The sequence below is a fragment of the Dermacentor andersoni genome, chromosome 1 (assembly GCF_023375885.2).
Source record: "Dermacentor andersoni chromosome 1, qqDerAnde1_hic_scaffold, whole genome shotgun sequence".
NCBI lineage: Eukaryota > Metazoa > Arthropoda > Arachnida > Ixodida > Ixodidae > Dermacentor > Dermacentor andersoni.
The window spans coordinates 374,236,122-374,244,933 of NC_092814.1; the positions used below are offsets into that span (position 1 = coordinate 374,236,122).

General features: G+C 45.2%; 2 long non-coding RNA genes across 2 annotated transcripts; both read left to right on the forward strand.

The window, feature by feature from the left end:
• The first annotated feature begins 1,898 nt into the window (after positions 1-1,898).
• LOC129383045 (uncharacterized) lies at positions 1,899-2,887 on the forward strand. The gene is made up of 2 exons (XR_008610984.2): positions 1,899-2,281; positions 2,322-2,887. It is a non-coding gene; the product is annotated as an uncharacterized lncRNA (long non-coding RNA).
• Positions 2,888-6,279: 3,392 nt separating this feature from the next.
• LOC126539997 (uncharacterized) lies at positions 6,280-8,547 on the forward strand. The gene is made up of 2 exons (XR_011892091.1): positions 6,280-7,642; positions 8,310-8,547. It is a non-coding gene; the product is annotated as an uncharacterized lncRNA (long non-coding RNA).
• Positions 8,548-8,812: the final 265 nt, after the last annotated feature.

Sequence of the window (8,812 nt, forward strand, 5' to 3'; positions counted from 1 at the left end):
GAGCGCATCCGACTTCACTGCGGCTTGCATTTGGGGCCGCTAACATATAACGTGTTTCTGCTTGCGTACGCAAACGTAAACGCACCCAAGCGCTAGGGGCCCCAACGCCTTGCGTCCCCTAAACTAAACCTCTCTATTAAGCGGCAACTGCAGCAACAAGCGTTTAGAACGAGTTTACATGTTTTCGCCATAAGAGAAAAAACTGCTGCCAAGCTGAGAGCACACATGTGCCCCATTCACAACAGCAAATTCAACAAACAAGAGAAACAGCACTGAAAAACGTAACCGGAGCTGCACAAGACCACACTACCAACCATAAACGCGCTGTAAGGCATAAGGAAACGAGCTGCTCCATCGTTGTGCCCAAGTGTCACTCGTGACCGTAAGCTCGACTACCTCCGGTTCTTCCAGCGCAACTAAATAGAGCAACATTCTAGCCCACAATACAGTAAGAAACTGCAAAATTGTGTTTTGGCCAAGCTGAAGTAGTTCCAGGTCCAGCAGCGCGCGCATAACTATGAACCAGAATGCGCCATACTTTTAAAAAACATCACAATCACGTGCTCACAACTGTGACGTCACTTCCGTGCGTGGCTGCAGCGTTTTAGTATGGCATTTCGCTTCTACCACGTGTGTGTCACCAGAAAGAAAGTGTCTGCGTTCACCCGGTCGACGGAACGCAGGCGTTAGGTTCACCCAAACGTCACGTCCGGGATGTCGCATTCATTCTTTGTTTTTTCGCGGCCGTGATGTCACATCCGTCTTTGGTTTTGGCGGCAGAATGGCAAGCTCAAAGGTGAGCTACGCTCAAACAAGTGGACAAAGATGTGGATCGTTTATTTTTCGGGGTTTGTGCTAGCGTAAGCTATCGTAAGTACTTCACTTTTCCATTCGATGTGCCTCTACTATGCAAACCTACGCTTTCGGCTGCCTGATACTTCATTTCCAGGTTCCTTACCAGCTTATTTTCCTTGTGACGCATCCCGCGGACCGCCGCACCGATCAGCCAGTGCTACAGTGTACTAGCGCCGAGAACGCATATTAGACGACACTGTTTATCTTAGGTTCCTTCAAACTTGTAAGAGCCTTTTTCACAATCACTTAAACGTAACATTACCTGGTTGCGGTGCTGCTACACGGCAGAATGTGTAAATGGCAGATGACCCAAGTGCGGCATGTGCTCGCACTTGTTTAGAGAAAATAAGGAGTATTCATCATTTATCTCGCAATGTAAACGCACATTCCTGACACATGGTTCAGGTCTGCCGTCCGCCGACTAAGGGCGGTAGTGAATGAAGTCGCTAAATGAGTGCTTTGCGGCGTCATTAAACGCGCGGGAAACAGCGTTCCTTTACATAGTAATATGAGCCTTTACATAGCAATATCGCTGCGCTGTCAACAGCCATTCTCTGGTAACCTTTCTCCGCAGCGTAACGCTCGAGTGCTCTGTGCAGATGTGACAAAGGTTGTGTGTGCGGTCGGTATTTGTGATTTTCTAGAAAGAAGCTTCATTACAAAGTGCATGATCAGGCTGCGTGGTCGTCCATTCTACTAGAGCGGGACAATCAATAAACGATACAAGCATGGACATACACATGCTGTTGCCAAATAACCCTTAAGGTGGGTCCATTTAATACTGGTGATCTAATCGTGGATGAAGACTGGGATGTTCTCTTTATGTGCTTGCTTCAAAGTAGGATAAATCGTAACTTGGCCAACAAATTTTACTAGTGTCATAAGGTTTTGTGAGAAAGGGTGTTGTGTATGGCTTTGTAACGAGTCATTGTCTCCCATCGCACGTGTATATCCAGACTGGAAGTTATGTTCATGTGCTCAAGAGTGCTTCAGGAACCCTCTGAGCCCTTGCACGTTGATATTACAGCCACTTGTTAATTCTGGTCCTATGTAAGCATTAAGGGGTTTTAGCACTCATCTTAGTGATAACCTTAGATGTTAATTCTATAGTGTATATTGTTAACTGACAAGCTGGGTCTGGTAAGTTTTACATCTTGACACTAAGAACCTGTGGCATGATGAGTTTGCGCAAAAGAACAGTGCAGGTGCCATCATATATACATTCATTGTCATTCACGCACACTATTGGAGGGACTCCAATCTACATTAAGTACAGTGCAATCGGCGCCAGTACCAGTGGTCGCTCAATGTGTGGTTTGGAATTTACGCCAGTGCAATAATCAGTACCATCTTCAATCACGCACTGACTGGACAGCGTTATGTGAACGAAATCCTTGAAGGAGTGGTTGATGAGTTTCTCAGCAAAGTCCCGCTGTCACATTTTCCACTTCTGCTGTATCAGCAAGATGGGCCACCTGCATGCAGCAGCAGCCGAGCACGAAACTGGTTGGGTGCTACTTTTCAAATAGATTGGAAGGCACGAGCCTGTAAAGAGGCCGGCTAGGTCACGTGACCTCTCCGTTAAGTTTCTTTCTTTGGGGTTATGTGAAAGATTGTGCCGGACGTCACATTAGTTCAAGGTAAGGATAACGGATGTCTGCCATAGAATTCCGGCATCGGTCATCAAGAAAGCCACTAAAGGTGTGATAAAATAGACAGTACTGCGTAGCTGCAAAAGGAGACCTATTTGAACACGTCCTCTAGGCTGATGTTCAACGCAGCTTACGAATTAATAGATAGTAAGAGCACACAGTTTTTTTTTTTGTCTGTGTGTGTGTGTGTGCCGACATTCTGATTGCCAGTTCGGCTCACAGAAGTGGTATATTTAATTTCGTGAACGCATTGGTTTTGCCTTTTCTCTAAAGTTGGTCGCTTTCCAGTGTGTTTATTTCGCTTTTATTTGTTGACACGAACCTGTTTTTGCAGCACGTGTACACTTTCATGAAAAATAAAACGCTCACTTTATATTGGCTTTGGTCCGAAGCAAGTTTCTGGTGCGAAATATAACTTCGCCCGCACTCTTTCGATGCGGTGCGAGCAAAGTCTGGATTTTGAAACATTCTGTGCCTATTACATTGCTCCTCACATTTCGTGTGTGGTCAGAGCTGCACTTTGGCTGCGTTATCAAGGTGCTTTTGTTATCATTTATCAGTCGGCCTTGAGAGAGGGATAATAAGTGTGACGTACAGAGAAAGGAGAAGCTGCGAAACTGCTGTTGGGGCTCCTTCCGTACCATTATCAAGGTGGTGCGCTGTCTCTTCGGGTTTGCGATAGGCAATGCAGTTACTTTCAATCAGCTTATTTGAGGGCACTGCTTTATGATGTGGGTGAGAGTTCACTCACATGGTATTTTTCATAGTTCGTGAGGTTATTTTCCAGTCGGTAAAATTGTACGCGATTAGTATGTCGCTGAAAACACTGCAGTTAGATGTCATTTTGGGATGCCAACAAATGCCTCATTGACACTGAAAATTATGAGAGTACTTCTCGAGTTAGATAATTGTAATTACCAAATTAAATCTCAGTAACGAAAGAATTACTGGCTACTACTCCACTTTACTGGAAACAATATGCACTAGGTTTTCTTCGAGTAACGGAACTGTTTTTTTTTTTTTTTTTAATCTTAGTGCATGATAGCTGTGGAACACTCTCTCTCTTCGTCCCTATACCCCGTTTTCCAGTGGAGGGTAGAAAAACGGACATGCGTCTGGTTAACCTCTCTGCCTTTCCTCTCTTCTATTTCTCTCTCTCTATAATTCACTCAGTAACCATAATGAGGCCAAGCCAGATTCACTCGAAATCAGAATCAACAGCAGTCATGTGCGGCAGCACTTATGCTCGGACTAGCAGAAAAAAAAAGAGGCTGCAGTTTTGCAGAAAGGCGAAGCAGTCTTAGTGATAGCCAAGTATGCGACAATTACACGAAGGAAGATTACACCAGCAAGGGGACTCAGGCTGTGAAATTGAACTGTCTCCTACTATGAGGTCTTGTATATGCTTAGCGCCGTTACTTCAGTGCTCAAGTCTTCGAGGTCAAACGAAGTTTCTTGAAGTGCAAGAAATATATATATATATATATATATATATATATATATATATATATATATATATGTATCGTAAGGAACCGCTTTATTCCAGCCAAGCTCGGACTACTACCTCGAGGATTAAACTGTACTGCTAGTGATGATATATGCAGATGAAAAAGATGTGCAGATGATGAAGTTGAAAGTCAGGCATGTGTTGTGCCCATGCTAAATCTCTCTCTCTGTGGAAGCGGCCGCCTGGCTGCGCGTAAGTACTATAAAATGCGTCAAGTATTTGGTTTTAAGCGGGAGACATGCACTATCTCTGTGCCACAGCAACGGGAATCGGGTGGCGTTCTAACAAGCGAGACATGGTAATTGACAGGTGATGTCTGCTCAACGACCGCGGAAAGTCGAATAAAACACCAGAAATTTTTTGCATAAGCCAGGAACGCACACAGGAGTCCAAAGAACTTCGTCACCAGGAGAAAAAGTCACAGCACAGTGGGTCAAGTCGTAACGAAACTTGCGAGCGTCCTGGGAGACGCCTGTGTTAAGCGGGGCAAGGCGACTGCACTCCGCGAGGCAAGACACAAACTGTTCCAAGAAAGGAACTGATGGGGGTACAGGAGTCGAAAGGAATGATACATCAAGAATGAAACTTGGTGAACAGCCATAGATGAAGAAAAAATGTTAAAAGCCAGTAGTACGTTGCGTAGCCATGTTATAGGCGAATGTCAGAAACGGCAGGATTGCATCCCCGTTCGTGTGGCCAGGGCGGATGTACATTGCAATCATGTCAGAGAGGGTATGGTGAAAACACTCCGTTAAGCTGTTGGTCTGTGGATGGTAACTGGAAGTCGTCTTGCGAATTCTGTTAGAGGCGCACAGAACTTCGGTAAAGATAGAAGAGAGGAAGACTGCTGCGGTCACAGGAGAACGCGCGGAGCGCTGCGGTGTAAGATAATGTTGTGTAGAAAGAAATCAGCGACTTCAGCAGCAGTCCCGGATTGTAGAGATGCTGTCTCCGCATAGCGTGTTGGGTGGTCTATGGCTGTTATAATCCAACGATTGCCATGTAAGGTCGTGGGAAGAGGACCGTACAGGTCTATTCCAACTACTTCAAAAGGCGAAGCGGGACAAGGCAGAGGTTGTAAAGAGCCAGAAGGAGCTGTTGGTCGTTTGCGGCTTTGACAATGAACGCAGGGTGCAACATACTTCGCAACGGCTGAAGGTGGGCCAGGCCAGGAGCAGCGACTTCATATTCTGTTGTAAGTCTTGTGGTAGCCTAGATGACCAGTCGTCGCATGATCGTGAAAGGCTTCAAGCACCTCACATTGCAGAGAACATGGTATGACCGCGACCCATTTGTTGCCATCGATGTGATAAATGTTGCGATGTAAAACCTCATTGTGCAGCTTGAATTGATTAAGTTGTCGACGAAGTCAGGCGTTTGGAGGTGACGAAGAATCTTCCATGCGTTGGAGAATAGTTCAGCAGTATGGGTCGATGCGTTGGTGGGACACAAGGACAGATGGGCTGTCGTGTCTTAGCCATTCGAGGGTTACAATGGGTAAAGCCGATGAAGAGGACTCGGGACGTACACAATTAGAGAGGTTATGGTGAATCGTCATGATTCTTCAGAGGGTAGCAAGAGAGAGCATTGGTGTCTTGATGCTTCTTTGCAGCCCTGTAGGTGACATTGAAATCGTACTCCTGTAGGTGAAGCACACAGCAACCCAGGTGACCTGATAAATTCTTTAGCAATGAAAGCCAGCACAGTGTGTTATGGTCGGTAACGACTGTGAAATGGCGGCCATGAAGATATGGGCGAAATTTTTGCACTGCCCAACAGCAAGGCACTCCTGCAGTAATTCTCTGCACTGGTTAGTGCACGACTAGTAATTACTCGTTCGCGGAATGTGTTGTCACGTTGCAGTAGAATGGCACCGAGACTGACTGCTAGCGTCGGTGTGAAAGATGGTGGGCGCGGTCGGATCAAAGTGGCACAGTACTGGGTCTGACGTCAGGGAATGTTGCAAAAGCAGGAAAGCATGTTCACATTCGTCGGACGAAACAAAGGGCGCATTACTGGCGAGGAGTTGATGGAGCGGGGACGTAAGCGCAGCGAAGTTGCATATGAAGTGCCGGAAGAAGCAAGTCCAAGAAAACTGTGCATGTCTTTTTGACGCAGTAGACACAAAATTCGAGGATGGCAGTAAGCTTCTCGGGGTCCGGTCGAATACCTTCTTTGCTGACTACGTGCCCCAGAACTTTGATGGCCTTGCTGGCGAAACTGCATTGTGTGTGTGTGTGTGTGTGTGTGTGTGTGTGTGTGTGTGTGTGTGCGTGCGTGTGTGCGTGCGTGCGTGCGTGTGTGTGCGCGTGCGTGTGTTGAGCTGCAAGCCAGCATTTGCAAGAGAGGCAAGGACTTCATCAAGACGTTGCAAATGTTGTGAGAACATGGTTGAAAACACAATGTCGTCGAGATAGCACAGACAGGTTTTCCATTTCAAGCCACACAAGACTTATCGATCATGCGTTCGAATGTGGCAGGCACATTGCAGAGTCCAAAAGGCATCGCACTGAACTCGTAGAGCCCATCAGGGGTAGCAAATGTCGTTTTTTCTTTGTCGGATTTGGACATCGGTATTTGCCAATAGCCTGGTCTAAAGTCAAGGCTAGAAAAATATTCAGCACCGTGGAGTGAATCTAGTGCATCATCCATCCGTGACACGGGGTAAACATCTTTGCGCACGATTTTGTTCAGCGCACGGTAATAGACGCAAGAACACACTGAGCTGTCTTCGTGACAATTGCAACGACATGAGTGTCAACAGCTCAAGTGACAGTTGATCCACGAGGCAACAGTTGGGGTTCGAGAGTTTGGTTTATTGCAGTAAGCAATGCAGACCCCTCAGAGAAGCGAATAAGGCCAGGGGTAATCAGAATTGTTCGAGATAGGGTATGGTCATAGGGTAGAATGAGTATGCCGCCATCCACAATGTTACAGGAGTTGACACCTATAATCTCTTCTCTAGGCGGCCAAAGAACGTAATCGGAAGAGGTGACGAGACGAATGCGTTCTTCGTGGTTAGGAAAAGAATTGCCAGTGGCATCCAGTTGTGTGAGGCGCTGACGACAAGAGATAGAAGCAGACGCCAAAGAAGTCCCACCCCAAGATGAGTTCATGGGTCACTCACGAAATACCGCAAAAACAATGTGGTGAAGAATTTAGTCTATGGACACACGAACAGTACACGGTGCGATTGGACGAATAATAACGTTGGCTGCTGCACAAAGAGAAAGGCGGGAGTAAGGCAATTCTTGTGTTTTATAGAGTCCCGAACAGTCACATGGCAATAATCGCCAAGCGTCTTGTAACATGGAGCCACCTCAGAATTGCACCAAACAAAGATGATGGATGCAGCCAGTCTTGCCAGATAACTACATTTTGACTATTCTGTATTGTTTGCATTTATTGTGCAAAAGGAATTCTCGCAGAGAGTTTTATCTTCAGTGGCCTTCAGTTGACGTCATCTGCTACAACTAGCACATAAGTTAACTCCATAGCACCACTAGGATGGAGACATTGTGTCGTGGGATGCTTCCTTAAAAGTGGACAAGAAGATTCTAAAGGAAAAGTGTGAAATGGTCACAGTAATAACCAAGGCATTTGGCATGGGAATGACCCAGCTATGAAGGTATTATCAGATGTGGACAAGCATATAATACAAAATGGCGCCTTGCACGAGTCCCAAGTGTCAAATGTAATGAGTATTGTGCATTGAAAGGGCCAAAAATGTTTTGTACATGCAAGGGAACACTATGGGCATTTGATAGCAGTTGCTTAGATGTACTACATTAAAAGGAACCAAACGAATTCCCTTAGACATAAGCATGCAGCAAATTCAAGGACTAGATGAAGCTTCAAAGAAACTGCATTTCATGTAGGATAGGTGTGAATGACCTTTGTGCATGAGATCAGTGACAAAAACACTAAATGAATGCAGTACAGTGTCTGTATCATATCTTGTGCAGACCAAACTAGCCTGGAGTTTAAGCATTCCTTGTCAGTACATTTAAATAGGCACTACATTGTTCAAAGTGCAATATTGTTCTACAAAACATAATATGCAAGATGTAGCATGCTAACCCTTGTGGCTCAACAACTACTGAACCGAAACCTCAATGAGCAGTGAAGCGTCCTTGTAATTTTCATCGTAACCATACTTTTGCTCTTGAAAGTGAACCTCTTTAGTGAATTTGCTTGTGTATTAATTTTTCTTTAGGCAAGTATTTTTTATACATGTTAATGTCTCAATCCTGCTTTCTCTTTCCGGAGCTAAAACAACATGCCTCTTATTTCAGTTTGATCTTTTGACCTAGGAAGCCATCATCAGGTGCTGTGTACAGCAAGCACATGCTTCGGGCAAGGAGGGAGCGAGCACCATATCTACATCAGCAAGAACCTCGGTGCTCAAAATAAACATTTTCTGTGCAAATACCTGTCTTTTTATACTTCCAGCATGAATTAATAAGTTTTTTTTGCCTTCACATGCAGGAAGGTTTATAGGAATAAATAGTGACTGTTGAATGCCCAGGAAAAGCCTTGAAGCCATTCTACGTGTACAGTGATAAAGTACATGTGTACTTGAACTTGATAGTACAGAAACGAAAGGCAAAGTAACAGGCAAAATGCTCGGGGCAGCAGTCGTATAAATGGTAGATGAACACAGCTAATTGTGCTGTCCAGTTTCATTCAGTTTGACCAAGTGTTGCAAGAATTGCCTTCAATATGAATCATTCAGTTTAGCCAGCTAAAATCGAACTCGTACAAACTTTGGAATGTCTGCTGAGAATTTTAGCATACA